Genomic DNA, 19,486 nt, shown 5'->3' with positions numbered 1-19,486 from the left:
GCTTATACATGCCACCTGCACGAGGGCCAGTCTGGCGGTACTGACAATGGCCATGCTCAAAATGGTGTTTTTACGTGCCACCTGCACAGGAGTCAGTCCAGTGGCACTGGCAACGACCTCAAATGTTTTGCTCACGTGCCAGTAAGGCGACGTTGGTAACGATCACACTCAGATGGTGCTTTTTATGTGCCCACCAGTACGGAAGCCAGACAGCTGCTCTGGCAGTGATCCTGCTCGAATGGATCTGTTAGCGCTCCACTGGCATGGGTGCCAGTCATCGAATTTGGTTTAATTTCGATTGTTAGTCATTAAACTGTGACCATGCTGGAGTACCATGCTGAAAGATTTTAGTCAATTATATCGACCCCTCCTCACACATACACACATAAGCACATAAATATAACAGGCTTCTGCACAGTTTCTATATAGGAATTTCACACAGCAATGGCTAGCCTGAAGCAATTAGAAGGTACAGCATTTACCTAAAGTGTCACATAGTGGAACTAAATCTGAAATCGTAAGGTTGTGAAGCAAACTTCATAACCACACAGCCATGGTTCCATAAAAATAGCCTTGTGACAAAATAAAAAGAAAGCATCATTGTTTTAATGTCCAATTTTTCCTTTTCAAAGAGTTTGGACAATATTTGTCCAAACTTTCTACAGCCAGCTGCCCTTCTTGTCACCAACCCTCACCTGTTTCTAAGTAACAAGATATTTCCCCTTGTCATTCAAGCATGAACAGCACAATGGCCAGACATGTTCTTATGAAAGACTGCAGACAAATCACTCTGTGACATCTGTTGACAACAGTCAAGCAATATCCAGACAAAGAGACAAATAGCTATGCATGTGCATGCACACATACACATATATATATATATATACACATGCACATATACACACACACACACATATATGCATACAGATGCACACATATATATATATATTTCTTTACTACCCACAAGGGGCTAAACACAGAGGGGAAAAACAAGGACAGACAAACGGATTAAGTCGATTATATCGACCCCAGTGCGTAACTGGTACTTAATTTATCGACCCCCGAAAGGATGAAAGGCAAAGTCGACCACGGCGGAATTTGAACCCAGAACGTAACGGCAGACGAAATACGGCTACGCATTTTGCCCGGCGTGCTAACGTTTCTGCCAGCTCGTACACTCATATACAAACACATATGCACAAATATACCTACACATATATACATAAAACCTTATGGAGGGGAAGACAAAGTACTGAGATGATGTGCTGTACTCGAGAAGACTCCATCTCAACAAAACTAAGTTTCTGGAAACACAATGTACTGGCACTCAAGTGGGCCCCTTGCTCTATGTTCTTCTCAAGCTGTTCCCACTATACATCCTCTCAATTATTGACCCTTCCATCACCTGTCAATCTGCAGTTTTCTATTACTGTAATTAATGTGAACAAACTGTGTATTTCATATTCTTTTTGTCTGATATCAGTTACTTTTCTCACTATCCAGAACCATTTCATTTGATATCCATCTTTCATTTTTTAACACTGTCCATCTCCCTGTATATTTCCCATTGATCACCCTTCTGTGCCACCAAATAATTTCTTCCCTACCACCACACAGCTCTCACTCCCCTCATGCACTATATTTGCCTCTCCCCTCACACTCTTGCAACCTATCCACCCAAACATCATCACTATCTCTCATCCTACCCCTGTCTACTATATAATTATTACTGTCACACTGCTCTTCACTCCTTTCTGTACTGTCAGTGATCACTTACCCTTCCCTGTCTCCCCCACCCCGTGTACATTTAACATCCCTCAACATTAGTTCTTCATTCATTATATTCACCCCCTCACTATTTCTAACCATTCATGCAACTTCTACCAATCTAAATTTCTTGTTCTTCTGTTTCCGCTTTCTTCTACTCATTTCATGTCTTGAAGATCCACCTTGACACCTCACCATCACTATTTTATTTCTTTTTCCAACTCCGCCCAAATTACTCCCACTCTCTCCTCTATAATATGAGAAGCCTTGAAGTTTCTCTACAGTAAGGAACCTGTTCTGTCCTGGCCCTTGTTTTCATACTCATGTCATCTTTTAGAATAGAACCACATCCATCTCTACCTACAGACCCACTCATTCAAAGAAGATCTTAGTTTTGCAAGCTGTAAGGTGAGATTACACATGCTGGTGCCATGTAAAAAGCATTCAGTATACTCTGTAAAGAGGTTGGCATTCGGAAAGGCATCCAACTGTAGAAGACATCAAAGCAGTCACTGGAGCATGATACAGTTCTTGGATCCTATCAAACCATCTGACTTATACCAGCATGGAAGACAGACATTAACAGGCAATGATGACACACACACATGCATACTTATACTTTAACATATACATACATAAGTATAGACAGATACAAATACACTTGCATACACACATACAGATATACATGACAAGCTTTTCCCATGTTATAGCTATGGAATCCACTCACATGGCTTTGGCTGATGCAAGGTTATAGTAGAAGGCACTTTCCCAAAGTGTGTATCACAGTGGGACAGAATCTGAAACTATATGGTTGGGCAAGCAAGCTTCAATAATTTTACTCTAAAAAAAATGTTTTACAATTGATTTTGTGCTGCAAATATACAGATGTATGTAGATATATGTTTTTCATGCTTCAGTTGATTAAACATATTTGTTGTATTAGATCAACCATCCATGACAACTCTAATCTGAAGTGTACTAGAATAATGTTATATGCCTTCTCATTGATGGTAATAATTTTTTTCTCTCTGATTATTTCATTTTGGTAAATCTAATTTCACCTGGGCACATGTAAAAAAGAGAACTAAAATACCAGATATTTGTGGAAATGTCTTTTATACCTTTAATTATTTGTTCATGTATTTATTTTTACTGTGTTTCAATCAGTTTAGATTTATTGATTAGCTTGTGTTGTTTGCCTAGTAAATAGCTTGACATTATTTTGGCTTATTTTCTGACTGATCTCCAAATTAGATGAAAGAAATTAGTGGGTTTTGGGCAACTAGTATGAATTATCCAACAAAATATGGTCATCAGTTTATACTGAATTAATTCCTTAGTATCCATTGATATTGGTCAAGTAATTAACAGCAGCCTAATTAAATCATTTTGCTAGAGAATCCATTTGGGTAGAACTATAAAGTGCCATGAAGAAACTATGACCTCTTACAACTCACCAGTTTCTATAGGAATCTATCACTTTTGGTATCTCTGTAGAGTGTTTTAAAGACGATTTTGTTGTGATAGGTGAAACAAATGTTAGTGCACAAAAATATCATTTTTTATTGATATCATACAATAAGAAGCTTGCTTCCCAGCCACTTGATTTTGGATCCGGTCCCACTGTGTGGCACCTTGGGCAAGTGCCTTCTACCATAGCCTTGGGCCAGCCAAAGTCTTGTGAGTGGATTTGGTATACGGAAACTGAAAAAAATCCTGTTTATAAATGCAAATGTGAGTGTGTGTATCTTGTTTATTCCCCACCACCACTTGAAAACTGGTGTTGGTGTGTTTACATCCTCATAACTTAGTAGTTTGGCAAAAAGAGACTGCGAGAATAAGTACCAGACTTGAAAAACAAAACAAGCACTGAAGTCAATTCATTCAACTAAAAATTCTTCAAAACAGTGCTCCAGCATGACCACAGTCCAATGACTTCAGCAAGTAAAAAGGTAAAAGATAAAAGAACAACAATGATTTTTAAGTCTAGATTTCTTTCTTCAAATCTACTACATTATAAATCAAATGAAGCTATTTTACTATGAGAAAGACATGGGACAAAGTGGTGAGAAAGGATCTTCAGGCATTGGGCCTCACAGAGGGGATGGCAAGGGACTGAGTCTTCAGGTAGTTTGCTGTGCTTGAGAAGAAACATCAAGCTAAGTAAAATCATGGTTGTCCTTGCAAAGAGGTATGTTCCCTACATCCTTCTTCAGTTGAACGATCCAAATTTTGTGGGCTCATGGATACTGGTGCCATGTAAAAAGTTCCCATGCTGGTGCCACATAAAAGCACCCATGTCAGCACGGCAAAAAAATCACCCTGTACACTCTGTGAAGTGATTGGCACTAGAAAAGGTATTCCCCGTAAGAAACCATGCCAAAGCAGACATGAAACCTGAGCAGCTCTTCAGCTCCTGACAAACTGCCAAGTTCATACCTATTTCTTTACTACCCACAAGGGGTTAAACACAGAGAGGACAAACAAGAACAGACAAATGGATTAAGTCGATTATATCGACCCCCAGTGCGTAACTGATACTTATTTAATCGACCCCGAAAGGATGAAAGGCAAAGTCGACCTCGGCGGAATTTGAACTCAGAACGTAACGGCAAACGAAATACGGCTACGCATTTTGCCCAGCGTGCTAATGTTTCTGCCAGCTTGCCGCCAAGTTCATACCAGCATGGAAAACAGACGTTGAATGATGGTGATGATGATGACTCTCAAGATAATTACCTTTAAATTTTTATAAAAATTGTTCATACTAATACAAGTTTGATGTTTTTATAAATCAAATTTTTTTAGGGTAGTCCCATTATAATATTAACTATTTAACGATAAATCAGAAAAGAGATACATTTTTTAGTCAGATCAGTTAAGTCGAAATGCATCTAACTTTAGTATATAGAACTGTAAAAAAAATTTTATTCTATGACATTTTGACCAATAAATCTGCAACTTAATAATTTTGCTCTCTTTCATTAGAATTATGCCCAATACATTAAAAATACTTGAAAGATATATATAGAAAGAAAGAAAGAAGGATAGAGAGACAGAAAGGTAGATAGAGATTTGTAACGCTTTTCTTTCTATACAAATTTATCAATGATTCTTTGTCACTAACCTACTAATTCTTTAGTACAACGGCACTAGTACACAATACATAGAAAAAAAATGTCAATAATTCAATTAACTTTGATGGATTTTTGTAACATGCAGTAAAAAATAAAAATCGGCCAACACAGTCTTATAAAAATAACTTTATATAGCAGTTACTTCATGGACACCTGGAAAAAATATATATATATATAGGTGCAGGAGTGGCTGTGTGGTAAGTAGCTTGCTTACTAACGACATGGTTCTGGGTTCAGTCCTACTGTGTGGCACCTTGGGCAAGTATCTTCTACTATAGCCTCGGGATGACCAAAGCCTTGTGAGTAAATTTAGTAGACGGAAACTGAAAGAAGCCCATTGTATATATGTTTATGTATATATATGTGTGTGTTTGTTTGTCTGTGTTTGTCCCCCCCACCCAACATCGCTTGACAACCAATGCTGGTGTGTTTACGTCCCCGTAACTTAGCAGTGCAGCAAAAGAGACTGATAGAATAAGTACTAGGCTTACAAAGAATAAGTCCTGAGGTCGATTTGCTCTACTAAAGGTGGTGCTCCAGCATTGCTGCAGTCAAATGACTGAAACAAGTAAAAGAGTAAAGTATATATATATATATATATATATATATGCGCGGGTGTGTATACATGCGTGAATTGATTTTAAGGCTTCTAGTCACAAAAGGATAGATCTATATACATTCATTCTTATTGTTTCTTTATAATTGTTTCACACAGAACAAAACATAAGGCTAAAGGAAGAGATAAGTGATCCTAATTTCAAACTGAATTTTTTATCAGTAATAAAGTCTGAAATCTTAAAAGGAAGGCCTATATGATAGTTTAAACAGAAAAATTTCAAACATTATTTAAAGAGTAACAAAGAGTTACAAAATTTCCTGTCAGTGAGTAAGGGAGTAATGCTTCAATTATAACAATAAAGAATATATTTCTAAAATTAATGTTTACTTTCGAAGGCAGCGAGCTCGCAGAAACATTAGCGAGCCGGGTGAAATGCTTAACTGTATTTCATCTGTCTTTACATTTTTGAGTTCAAATTTTGTTGAGGTCAACTTTGACGTACAGGTTATTTCATTAATTTTTTTAAACAAAAAACACTTTCAAACTTCCAATACCAGTAAAATGTGTCACATAGAACAGGGTTTACTCTTAACATTTTTGAAAAAATTTCATATTTTAGAAGAGGTATTTTGTCTGTCTTTATGTTCTGAGTTCAAATTCCATCGAGGTTGACTTTGTCTTTCATCCATTTCAGATTATTCAATTAGACGCACAGATTATTTAATTAATTTTTTTTAACTAAACACTTTCAACCTTCTGATGCTGATAGAATGTGTCATATAGAACAGGGTTTACTCTTAACGTTTTGGACAAAATTTTATATTTTGGAAGTTATTTCGTCAGAAGTTACAGAGTGACAATAGACAAATTATCTTATATCAGCAATGCCTGGAAAAATCATGGATCACATGGAAAAATGCAAGCATGAAAAAGTAATATTCTTAAGATTATAAAGCTGGAAAAGCACAAGAAAAGTTAATACACCTGTAAAAGTATAGGACAAACTATTACTTCAAGTAAAGTAAAGAATAAGAAACATTTTACTTAAAATATTGCAGCTAAAATTAAAATTTTAATATTAAAAATTATTTTATTATAGTTTACAAATAACCCTATACTTATTTAAGTAGAATTTGGCTAATTTACTACCTTAAATACAGAAAAAAGTGACTAATTATACAAACTTACAAATTAGTTGAACAATTTTGTACAATAAATTTAAAAGATGAGAACTGTAAAGCGCGATAAGTTAGAAGAACTGGCATTCTTTGCTGCAATAGTTTAAGTAAAAAGTTTCTTATTCTTTACTTTACTAGAAGTAATAGCTTGTCCTATACTTTTACAGGTGTAATAACTTGACCCGTACTTTTCCAGGTTTATAATCTTAAGAATATTACTTTTCATGCTTGCATTTTCCCATATAATGTAATACATCTGCAAATGCAAAAACAGAGATAACAAAATATTTGTGGCATCAAGACATCAGAAACTTTTATTTTTAATATCATATAATACAGCAAAGTATCAATGATTGATTTAATGTAGGTGTATGGTTAGAGAAAGTGATGAAAATATTTTAGATAGGAAGGAAGTCAGTTTGTATAATCAATAATATTAATTTCATAGATAGACTCACAGCCAATTTTTGTAGAGAAAGAGCACAGTCGATTGAGTTGCTCAAAATGTATTAATAACATATGAACTTATTATAATAGCTCCAGAAAGATAACAGGTAATATCAAAATCAACCTGTGAAATAATCAGGCTAGTACTCTTGTTTTTACCCTCTCTCCAGTATTTTGGTATCCCATTTATATCGATTGATACAAAAAGAAAATATACCTGTTAGCTGTTTTGTTGTCTTATATGGCATATACTTTTCTAATACCCTGCTCCCCAAATAGCTCAATAAGAATAACTGACTGTGACATTCATCCTTCATATCTTTGAAGATGCCTAGATTAGCAGCTTTACTCTTTGTGGGTTTTGACATGGGTTTTATTAGGCCAATATTGACATAAAATCCATGGATACAGTGAGGGCATAGGATTGCAGAATCAGGACCAGATAGGACTTTTGCTTTTCATGTAGCCCTCCTGTCTTTGGGTTCTGTAATCATTTCTGATTCTGAGTGCTATACTCTAGAAAACACAACACTATGCCATAGTGAGCAATCTTGAGCAAGATGTTCCCAAGTAGACTGTTCTAAGTTACACGTTTTCAAGGTCGTCTTGAGCATGACATTGTTTTCTTTTTTAGTCTTATTTAGTAAAGTTTAACAATGGCAGTTAAATGGCTACTCAGATAGTTACTGTACTTGTGATTAGTAGTATAATTGTCAAAGTCCTAATCACAATTCTCAAAGAGAAAGAACTCAGAGTAACAACATGACAGATTCTATGCAGTGTTCTGATGCAGAAAGAGTATCGTAGTCTCTTCTAAATTGCACCATACTGTCTTGAAAATGGTCAGATATATTGGATTATGTAGTCTTAGATATGTGATGCTTGGGAGCATAATGTGATGTTCATAGCTGCAAAACATTTGACCATAGGTCTGCTCACCTGAGTTCATCTGGGGTTAACCAACAACAATGTAGTGATAAACAATAAAAATTTTTGGATGACTGATTAACCTCTCACAGTGTTGATGTTAAGTGTTCAGTTTGAGTTGCAATACCATTACATACACTATTAGGTAGTCTAGTGTATCAATCAGTTATTATTATTTAAATTTGTTAAGGAAAATAAATGTAATAATCAGTTTAAAATGTGTGTGTGTGTGTGCATATATGCATATATATCTTTTGTTCACATGGCAGAGACAGACCTTCACTGCAATATAAAAATGTATGGCTGGTGCACCTTGTAACTGCAAGGCTGTAAATTCTGATGTCATAAATATATTTATGCACTGTTAATGTACCAATGTGTCAGGAGATGAATATTATAAGCAATTACTTTCATTGATATTATACTAATGTTCTTGCTTGTTGCTGACATAGCAAAATGTCTGTAGATTGTTTTACATGTAAGTACAGGAACTGTATGGATTAAATTATACACATCACACACACATTCTCTTTTTTTTTTTTTGTATTTGAAGAGGACATAGATTCTTTGAGGGCTGGATAAAAATATGTTGCTTCTTTTGACAATATCTGTTAGTTCGAGGCTTCAGCTACCAAATATCTCAACTACTATTCTATCCACCTGTGCATTGTTCTGTCCTTCCTGTTCATGTCAAATCAGGCAAACCAAATAAAACAAAAAACAAACTTTTTGAAAGAATCCAAAAGAATATCTAGCTAGAATATGAAATCACAATACATGCAAGACAAACATTTATCTACATTTATATCTGATCAAGTCAAAGCAGACACAAGATGGTAACAGCATTCTTAATTGTCTTAACAGCATGAGATATTAACTGGGTTGGATAGAAAACTTAGATAATCATGTATTGATTTTTAATTTTGGTACAAGACCACAAATTGACTTGACCCTAGAAGGATGAACATCATTGTCAAACCCAGTAGAAGCTGAATTCAAAATAGGAAGATTACATAAATACCACATGGCATTTAATGTTATATTCTACTAATTCTGTCATTCCACTGCTCCAATAAATGTGTAATAAAATTATAATGAATAATATGTACCCTAAGATTGCATAAACTCTGAGATTCCCCTGATTGTATTAGCCACTGCATTACTAAGTCATCTATGCCACCCTATTAGAGTCCCTTCATACAATCTGAGTTACTTTGTTCAACCAAATAAATATTGGTTACCTCTATCCAATGTCTTTTGATGCAATCTTAGATATTATTTGTTAGTGTATTTGCTAGGGTAATAAGATGGAATTAGGCCTTTTTAAACAAAAGCAAAATAATGTTCATGTTAAAGCTACTGAGTTTCATTATGATATTATTTTGATAACCTCCGATAAAATTAGTATAATTAATTAATTTTACTGTAAGCACCACTGGCTTTATCATTATCATCATATTAATTGTGCTTGTGAGTTTTTGTAATACATTTATAAGAAGACAGGGGATAAATTAATGAAAGAAATAAATAGAAGCCGGTTGCAAAAAAGAGAGGTGGTGACTAACATTTCATTGCTGCTTTGAATTTGAATATCTATCAAATAAACAAACGGATAGATGGAAGACAAATATTTTACCAAATTTTATGGTGTATTTGTATGTCTTTACCTTAAACAAATTTATTGGGGTAATGATTTTTTGTCAATTGAAGAACCAAATTACTTTGCTTCAAACTACTGACACTGAACTGGATCCACAACAATTAGCTACTTAGCAAAAAAAAAAAAAAGGTTCCTGCTGTTCACAGCAGGAGCTTTATATATTTGAAGAGTGTTTCATTAGTTTACAATGATGAAGTCAGGTATTTGCATAGATACACTATACAAAGACAAAAACTTTCCTGTGGTGACTTTATGATCTAATAGTAAAAAAGTAATTAAAATATGGAGTAAAACAGTAAGGGTCCCATAAATAACAGTTATTAAAGCATCATTCATTACTACAAATAGATAACAAGTTCCAAAAGTAAACAAAGAAGATAAAAGTTGACATTCCAACATATTTCTTTAAATATAAACAGTACAAGTTATGTTGCAATGTGTGTGAAGTAATAGCAGTGAGGTTTGTACTTGTAAACACAGCAAGAGTATGGTGCTTTACAAGTTAGAAGATTATCCAGATTTTAAACAGACCAAGCCAAACAAAGATAGATTTATGAAGGCTTTCAATAATTATATATGATAGAAGATACACAATCTCAGTATGGCTAGAAAATGAGAGTGGCTGTGTGATGTTTTAAGAAGAAGAAGTCAAGTTGTTGCCACCAAAAGTACACTTTAAAAAGTCAACAATTCTAAGAAGAGTGATTCAGGGAGCTGGCTGGGAGTCCTTACCAGTTGAAATAACTCATTCAGATTTATCCACAGTTATTATAAAAACTATTCTAACTAGTTATTCTTGTATTGACAAATATCAAAAGTAATCAAGAGTCTTAATGATGGCAACAACCTACAGACAGTCGGCATTGCTTTTATATGGGGTCTGATGAAAACAATATACAATTCGGTGTTAGAGAGTTTCAAGTATTTTACTATCAGCCTTCTAAAACATTACAATACACATGAGAGATTATAATCTCTAGTAAGAATTTGTACGTAATATGAGAATTATAATGAGTAGTGATACATAATTTCATATTCGTGTTGCTGAAATGGCAAGGATGCATAGACAACTGGCAGGAGAGGTCAACAAGATCAGTGGTTCTCAATCATTTTTTCCCCTTTGGACCCCTTTGATTTCTATTTTACTTAAGTGGACTCTCATAACTATTTGAAATTTTAAAAATTCATTCTATAGTTTTGTAATTGAATACCATTAGGAATTGTATAAAACATTGTTAAAATATGTCGTGTACTGCAGAAGTATAACCAATTTATTGTGCATAAATTTTAACAACAAAAGAGAGTGAACATAAAAGACAGATTGAGAAGACAGAAAGTTTAAATTTTAGATGATGTAGTAGATACACCTGGCAACTTCCCAAGAAACTAAATCCACACGTATAACAATACGATGACTCAAATGTTCCCATCAATGACTAAGAAGTTCCTAGCATAAAATGTTGCTGGATAGATCAAGAAAGAAATCATCCACTCACCAAAACATAAATTTGAAAGAGCTGTAAGGTTTGAGTATCATCAGCTATATAAAGTCTACCAAGAAATGGATGGTGATGCAGCAACATTAATTTACAAAACAAGAATTAAAGACTGCTATAAAAAAATCTGGAAATAGACAAAACCATGGAAGCTGACAAAATTTACTCAGAAATAATTACACACTTAGACTTAGGCATTGTATAGGCCCAGGCATGGTTAATGTGGTTGAGAAGTTTGCTCCCCAGCCATGTGGTCTATGGTTTAGTCCTACTGTGCAGTATCTTGACGAATGTTTTCTACTATAGCTCAGGTAGATGGAAACTGAAAGAAGCTGATCATGTGTGTGGTGTGTGTGTGTGTGTGTGTGTGTGTGTGTGGTGTGTGTGTGTGTGTGTATGTGTATGTGTGCATGTGTGCATGTACATGAATATGTACCTTGTTTTGATATCATGTGATGGCTGTTAATGAACATTACCATTATCTGAGAAATGTGGTCCATGAAAATATATCCAGCTTTGAGGATATATATAACATTGCTTGGAAACAGGAAGGGCATCTGGCCATAGAGAATTTGTCTCAACAAATTTTGTCTATCCATGCAAGCATGGAAAAGTAAATGTTTAACTTGAGAGCAGCGTGGTAATCTGTTTTGCTAATGCTCTTAAGAGAAAAGAAAAGAATATAACCGGCAATATCATTACCACCCTGTCATGACATTTCCTTTATCAATAAAGATGTATTGGTTACATGAATCAATAGTCTTGCACCACTCCCTCTCAATGTTTAAGTATCAACAACTAAATTATAGGTGTCACTGTATATATATAATGGAATGTGATTGTTCAGTTTTTGCTGAACAGTCTGCACAAATGATATATTTATAGTGATTAAATGTGTGCATAATACATTAGCTCCCTCCTTCCATCAAACTGACATTTTGTGAACAGTGGACTGTTTGTATGAGATACATTCAAAAAGTATCTGACTTTATTTTTTCCTGTCAAAACTAATGCCATGTGGGTAAAATCCTTGGGGTGGGAGATGACGCCACCCTTCCTGTGCATGTGTGAAAATTTTCACACTGGTAGGCCACATCAGTTCCTGGCTGTTACACTTAGAGTACAGATGTGTAGTAGTATGCACTTGTCAGATTTTCGTTTTCACACAAGATGGCAACACATTGAGCAGGGACCATAAACCCATGTCTCATCACTAGTGATGATGATCTTCATGAAGTTTGGGTCATGGTTTGCACAGTCCAGCAAATTTGCAACCCTTGGGACAATGCTTTCTATTTAGAACCAGACATTACTCATATTCTTATTAGTACAGGCCCTAGAGAAATTTCAAGTGCAATATATACTGAACTATATATCTAGGATGACAATGCTATTGCTGTCACACATGCAAGCATTGCACCATAGGCTGACTGACAATGACTCACTCACCAGCAATCAACAATGACTATCCCATAGAAATATTGCTTCTTCGGTGTCATTTACACCACCTCTACCTCAGCTTTTGCTCCTTTGGCTTCATTGACACCATGTTACATTTACCTTGGCTAAGCCAGTGAACACACCTCTCCTCCTCTATCCAATCTCTTTGCCCAGATCTAGTACTACATCATCATCATCATCATTTAGCGTCCGTTTTCCATGCTAGCATGGGTTGGACGGTTCTACTGGGGTCTGTGAAGCCAGAAGGCTTCATCAGGCCCAGTCAAATCTGGCAGTGTTTCTACGGCTGGATGCCCTTCCTAACGCCAACCACTCCGTGAGTGTAGTGGGTGCTTTTTACGTGCCACCCGCACGTAAATTTAGCAAATTTACATAATTTAGCAAATTTAGTAAATTTACATAATTTAGCAAATTATTTCTCTACAGTTCAAGCATTCTGGAATTCTATCTTTACATTTTTTCTTCTTCTTTTTGTCTAAGACAATGGTTCTCAACCAGGGTCCATATGATTTCTAAGGGTCCAAATAAGATAATGAATAGTAAATTGGGGATCTACAATAGTATTTTAAGGGCTCTTGAAAAAAGTTTGCTTTAGGTGTGTTGCAAGAAACAGCTAGATTTCTTTCTTGAAAAACAAAATAGGCATTTTGAAAGAAGTTTCTATACAACTAGTTTTTAAACATTGAATAGCTATGGGGGTCCACTAGAATAAAATAGTAATGGAAGGGAGTCCATAGATAAAAAATAAAAGAGAATCCGTTTCAGGAGGTCAGACAAAAACTCTACCCCCACTGATTTCACTTGTCCAAGACCTTGGATGCTACACTTCTTTCTTACAGTAATTTTTTAAAAATAACATTACCATAGGTACCAACATGTGAATGTGTGTCAGTGTGTATGTACTTTCTAAATTTTTATCATTCTAATCTTTATCTAACAATCCTTTTCCTTTCTTTCCCGCCTTCCATATTTTGATAAGCTTGCTAAACAAATGCCCTATCCTGTTAAATATTAACCCAGTGGTGACTTTTTACACAATGATACAAGTCATGATAATTTATAAATGAATCTAATGATGAACTGTAATTTTATGATATAAAATTGCTTTATAACTTACAAGCTAATGGTAATGTTTTATACATTCATAGGAGAAAAAAATTAAATTTTAATATATGCTAATTACAGTATAGTTTAAGAGAGAAAATTTTAAATACCTTGTTGATCAGTTAACAATAATCTTTATCTTATTACTGACAAAGGAAATAAATTTTAAAGACAAGCCTATTTAAATTCACACATTTGCACACAAACATCCATGCATGTTCTCACACATAGATACATAATATATACATATATATACATATGCATACATGCACACACACACATATATTCATACATACGCGTGCACACAAACACACACACACACATAGTATATATCTTGTGAAGGGGCTACTAGGTAATGACAAATAAAGAATGTCAAATGATGAACAAATTATTACCTTCAGCTTGTTGACTTCGGCTATAAGCTATAGTAGGCTGTTGACTGGGAAGAGGCAATAATCTGGTGAGAAAATAGATATGCGTACAACCTGTTGCAGATGACAGCTATGTATGATCTGAGGCTTCAAAGACTGACGATAAACTTAAGTATATATCATTCAATTGAAAACAGTTGCTAGTAGTTTAGTTTCTCACGTGACTGGTAGAACTCAAAAACCACAGTCATAATCCTGATGGTTCAGTGGGTTGTGGTCATACTGCATAATATCTATTGTAGTTAGATTGTCTAAGTGTCACAGTAATCTTCAAAGAGAGAGCCCATATCCAACAGTGACACGTATAGTGATTTAAAATATATATTCACAAAATAACAAAGCATCTCGCAAGATTTTGTTCCATCTCATTTCCCAAATTGAAAGGGTTGTTGAGTTTTAAACAAGGTGTGACATTCATGACAGGTAACACTTTTATCTCAGGTCAGCTTGCTCTAGGTTAAACTGAGACTAAACAATAATAATTATAAAAAATTGCACTCAAAGAATAGAAAACAAAGTTAGCTAAATAGGAATCGTATTGCACAATTCTCAAAATATATAGCACTTAGCGTATATATATATATATATATATATATATACACTAAGTGCTATATATTTTGAGAATTGTGCAATAGGATTTGTGCAATATGATATATATATATATATATTGGTAAAAACGGTACGATAACAAAAGAGACCTCAATATTATGTAAATAGAAGAAATTTATCTGTAAATTAATATGTTACCATTATCCAATAGCCAAGATAAAACTCTGAGTTTCGGATGCCGAAGTGGAAATCCACAACACCGAAGAGATGGTGTTGTGGATTTCCACTTCGGCATTCAAAACTCAGAGTTTTATCTTGGCTATTGGATAATGGTAACATATTAATTTACAGATATATATATATATATATATATATATATATATATATATATATACAAAATAAGAAAATGGAGAAACATATCTAAATCATTCATCAACTATCAGATAATACAGAATCACATACTTTATTAAAACACTACACAAGAGCATTAAGATTAGACATTAATACAGTACAACCCCTATCTCATTTTTATATATATATATATATATATATCTATTATACATAAAACATATTGCTAAATGTAGTATTATAGTTATATGGTAAGCAACACTGCTTCATAAGCACATGGTTTCTCAGTAGCTTTGCTAAAACATTTAAATTTATTATAGCTAGCATAATAAAACTGTTTGCCAGTTCTTATTATTGTCCGGGTTTCTCATAAACAGGTGTAAAAGTGTTAACAGTCATGATAGGGTGCATTGAAATTAAACTGCTTTATAGAGATACACTGGTATATTCACCTACAAAAATAGAAATATGCAGAGATATATACATTTGTACAAAACAAACACTAATACATCTACTTGCATAGACACACAAATATGCACCCATACCACAATCAGTAGACTCATGTACACACACTTATCACCATATATACACAAACGCCCCCACCATATTACACATCAATGCAATATATATATATATATATATATATATATATATATTATATATAACTATAAATATAATATGTGACAATTAGTTGGCTGTCATAATAAAGTTTTGGATGCCGGGGCTGAAGTCTGCTCTAACATTGCATCAGTTATTAAGACAAAGAAAAATGCTATGAAAAACTGTTGAATAAAGGCAAATTACTCCAAAAGGCATAGGGAAAGTACACATATACATACACGTATGCACACACACACTTGTGTGTGTGTAGATGTGATCGTGGCCGTTGCCAGCGCCGCCCCGACTGGCCTCCGTGCTGGTGACATGTAAAAAGCACCATCCGTTCGTGTTCGTTGCCAGCCTCGCCTGGCCCCCGTGCCGGTAGCACGTAAAAGCACCATCCGTTCTTGGCCGTTTGCCAGCTCCGTCTGGCTCCTGTGCGGGTGGCACGTAAAAAGCACCCCACTACACTCGCGGAGTGGTTGGCGTTAGGAAGGGCATCCAGCCGTAGAAACACTGCCAGATCAGACTGGACCTGATACAGCCTTCTGGCTTCACAGACCCCAGTTGAACCGTCCAACCCATGCTAGCATGGAAAACGGACGCTAAATGATGATGATGATGATATACATACTCACACGTGTATGCATATACATACAAACACACACATATATATATGTCTGTACATATGTAAACATACATACGTACATAAAATACAATACATGCACATACACATGTATATATACCCATGCATGCATCATTATGTTCATATACACATCTCTATATGCACATGCACATACATAAGCGGATACATAAAACGAAGTCTATACACACATGCACATTCATATAGGGATAAACATATATACAAATAAAAACATATATGCAAAAATATAAACCATAAAACATTCACCACAAAACTTGAATATATATATGAGTTATATATGTATGTACACAAACACACCCTCCTGTCTGTCAAACACATCTACACCTGCAGATATATAAACATATATACATACACATATGTAAGAAGGAAGGAGACAAGTACAACAGGTAGAGTCTTACACTCGTATATATACAATCACTCGTACACATGTAGATATGCATGCACATACACATTTGATATATACTACTCGTGTATATAGTCACACAATTATAAAGGTTAAAAAATAACATGCAGAAAAATATATAAAGCAGTAAAAAATATATAAGAAATGTGAAAGGCTTGTACGTGGACATAATATAAAAAGCAGGTTCTATCTGTGATCTTGGGGGGACCAAAAACGTAACAAATGTTTTACCATATGTGGACATGACCCAAAAAGTTCAGTTCTTGAATTTAGACATGTAGTGAGGTCTAAAGAACTTTTCCAGATGAACCATCTTTCCTTATCGCATAGATGTCTCTAAATGTAGGTCTATCTTCCCTATCAATTACTTTCACAAGTTGTTTTAAAATGCTTCTCAGATAATTTGCCTTAAGTTAACTATTGCACTCTGATCAATAAGCTGGAGCATAAAAGTTGTATTCTTGGAAATATATTCTACTCTCATATTATCAGAAAATGCACATAAGTGGCTTGGTGCATTGTCTAAAAGCAGCAAGGCTTTGTTGGAAATATATATAGCATTGTACCTTTCTACAGTAAGACAAAAAATGTTTGCAGACCACTCTTTGAAAATGCTCTTAGTCATCCATACCTTCTTATTTGAATATTAAATCAAAGTTAAATTAAATGCAGCATAACCTTTGAAAGCTTTCGGGTTTTCAGAGTGATACATGGGTAGGGACTTTAATTTCATATCACCAGTATTATTTCCTCAAAGAAAAGGTGTCAGAGTTTTGAAAGCTTTAAATCCTGGTCTACTTTTTTCATTTCAAGAAATAAAAGTTCAAGCAGGCATGAGTTTCCAGAATGGTGCACTTTCATCAATACTATACACTTTCTCAAGGCTATAAATTCCTTTAGCATTTTTTTTTCAGACACTCAGAATAATTATCAGCTGCCTCTGTATCAGCAGTGGCTGCTTCAAATTCAAGCACTTCTTAAAGCTTTCAACCCAGCCTTAACTACCCAAAAAAGATTTATCATTAAAAGTTTCACAGAGCAGCTTTTTCCAGATATCGTCCCACAAACTTTTCACCTTTATTTATTTACCATTGTGCATGTCAGCACATTATATCAAGTCTGATCCTCAATACACATACTGAGAAGAAAGTATAGATTCTAAATTCTTTAAATTTATCAGAGTTTCGTTACGGGTTAAATTTGATCTTATCCCCAAAAGTCATTCTATTTTAAATATCACATTAAATTTATGAAAAAATAAGGTTCAAACAGTAAACAGAGTAACAATTATTTGTCGTGATTTTTCTCTCTGTCATGTATTGTTCCTCCTGTATACATTGCAAGCTTTAATGTTTTGAGAACACGGCTGATTTTTGTCTCCAGCATCAAGCCTTTTTAAAATATCAATATAATTCTTTTAGCTCTCTTTCACACTACTACTGTTGGTTACACTCGATGGTTTAAATCCAATTATCTTGAGTTATAGGCAAATACAACAGTAGAAGCAATGAACAATTATCCATCACAAGTATACAGCAAAGAAAAAAATAGCACCAGGATAAACGGCTTTGTAAGAACAAAAAAAACTGTTGTCTTATTCCTGTGGATGTAGATATAGAAACGAGAAGGTGGAAGAGTGAGGTGAGAGGAAATACTGTATGACTACAGTTAGTTGAAAGGTTGTCAAGTTGAAGGGCACTTCACTCCTTGCACCTCTGACTTGACCTATAAACACTCAACATTTTACTCACACACATACTGAGTTGTGTTGATATACAATGTATGCAGCTACAGACATTGTTATCATGCTGATACTATTACTGTTGGTTCCAGTTGTTATTCAAATGTTGGTGAGTTTGTAGTGGTGTTGTGTGCATGGTGGACGAGTCATATTGTCCATATTAATGTATAGTAACTGTTTGGTCTCATGTCAACCCTCATTTACCTGAGATCAAAGATATTTTATTCAGCTTTTAAAATACACTAGAGTACCACATGTCACTGTCTTTATTTTAGATGGAGTTGCTTACCTTGTCAATATTGTTGCTGGTGTTAATGATAGAGAGTGACAGTAGTGAAGGCTGGCTAACCAGCTAATTAGATAGACAGAAAGATGAAAGGACAGACGGACGGGCAATCATTGTAAACCCCCTAAATATATACAAACACACCCAAATATTCACGGTAAAATATTTCACCTCAAACTTTTTAAGTGTTTATAGTGACGCATATACAAACACTTGCATCTACACACACAAACGTACGTACCTGCGTATGTATGTATGTATGTATCGAAAACATAGTTGTTCAAATTGTTAACTACTTTGATCTTCGTTAAAACACCAAGAAGTGGCTTCTGGCTGAGAAGAAAGTATAGATTCTAAATTCTTTAAATTTATCAGTTTCGATAAGGGCTAAAAAAAAAAAGCCGACAAGCAGGACGTTATCAAAGAGAAGAAGGATGAGAGGTGCATACACGTTGACATTGTAATACCTTACGTCAAAGACACAAAGAAGCTGACCAAGTACAGAAACCTGGAGGTTGAAATCAATAAAAAGATAAAAATAATAGCTGTGGTCATCGAAGCTTTAAGACTCACGAAGACAGGAAAAGTTTACCAAATGTATCCTGGGCAACAGGAATATCTATTTAGTCCAGAAGATCGTACAACAGAGAACAAATGACATACAATGGAGAATGCTGGCAATCATGTTATATCTTCCCCATAACACTTCAGGGCCGTAGTCTGGACCC

At 34.7% G+C, this 19,486-nt stretch overlaps 1 protein-coding gene across 2 annotated transcripts in view; it reads right to left on the bottom strand.

Annotated features, from left to right (window-relative positions):
• The window catches only part of LOC115210953 (solute carrier family 12 member 8), a 91,171-nt gene that overhangs the window by 65,086 nt on the left and 6,599 nt on the right, over window positions 1-19,486 (bottom strand). The window contains exon 1 of one of the 2 annotated variants that reach the window (XM_029779751.2): window positions 14,132-14,263. The exons of the other annotated variant lie outside the window; for it this stretch is intronic. The gene's annotated coding sequence lies outside the window, so the exon portion shown is untranslated. Of the gene's footprint in view, window positions 1-14,131; window positions 14,264-19,486 lie in introns of those variants that run through there. 2 annotated transcript variants of the gene reach the window in all.

The sequence above is a fragment of the Octopus sinensis genome, linkage group LG4, assembly GCF_006345805.1.
Source record: "Octopus sinensis linkage group LG4, ASM634580v1, whole genome shotgun sequence".
NCBI lineage: Eukaryota > Metazoa > Mollusca > Cephalopoda > Octopoda > Octopodidae > Octopus > Octopus sinensis.
The sequence above is the reverse complement of the archived record's forward strand: the minus strand, read 5'-3'. Positions and strand labels throughout refer to the sequence as shown.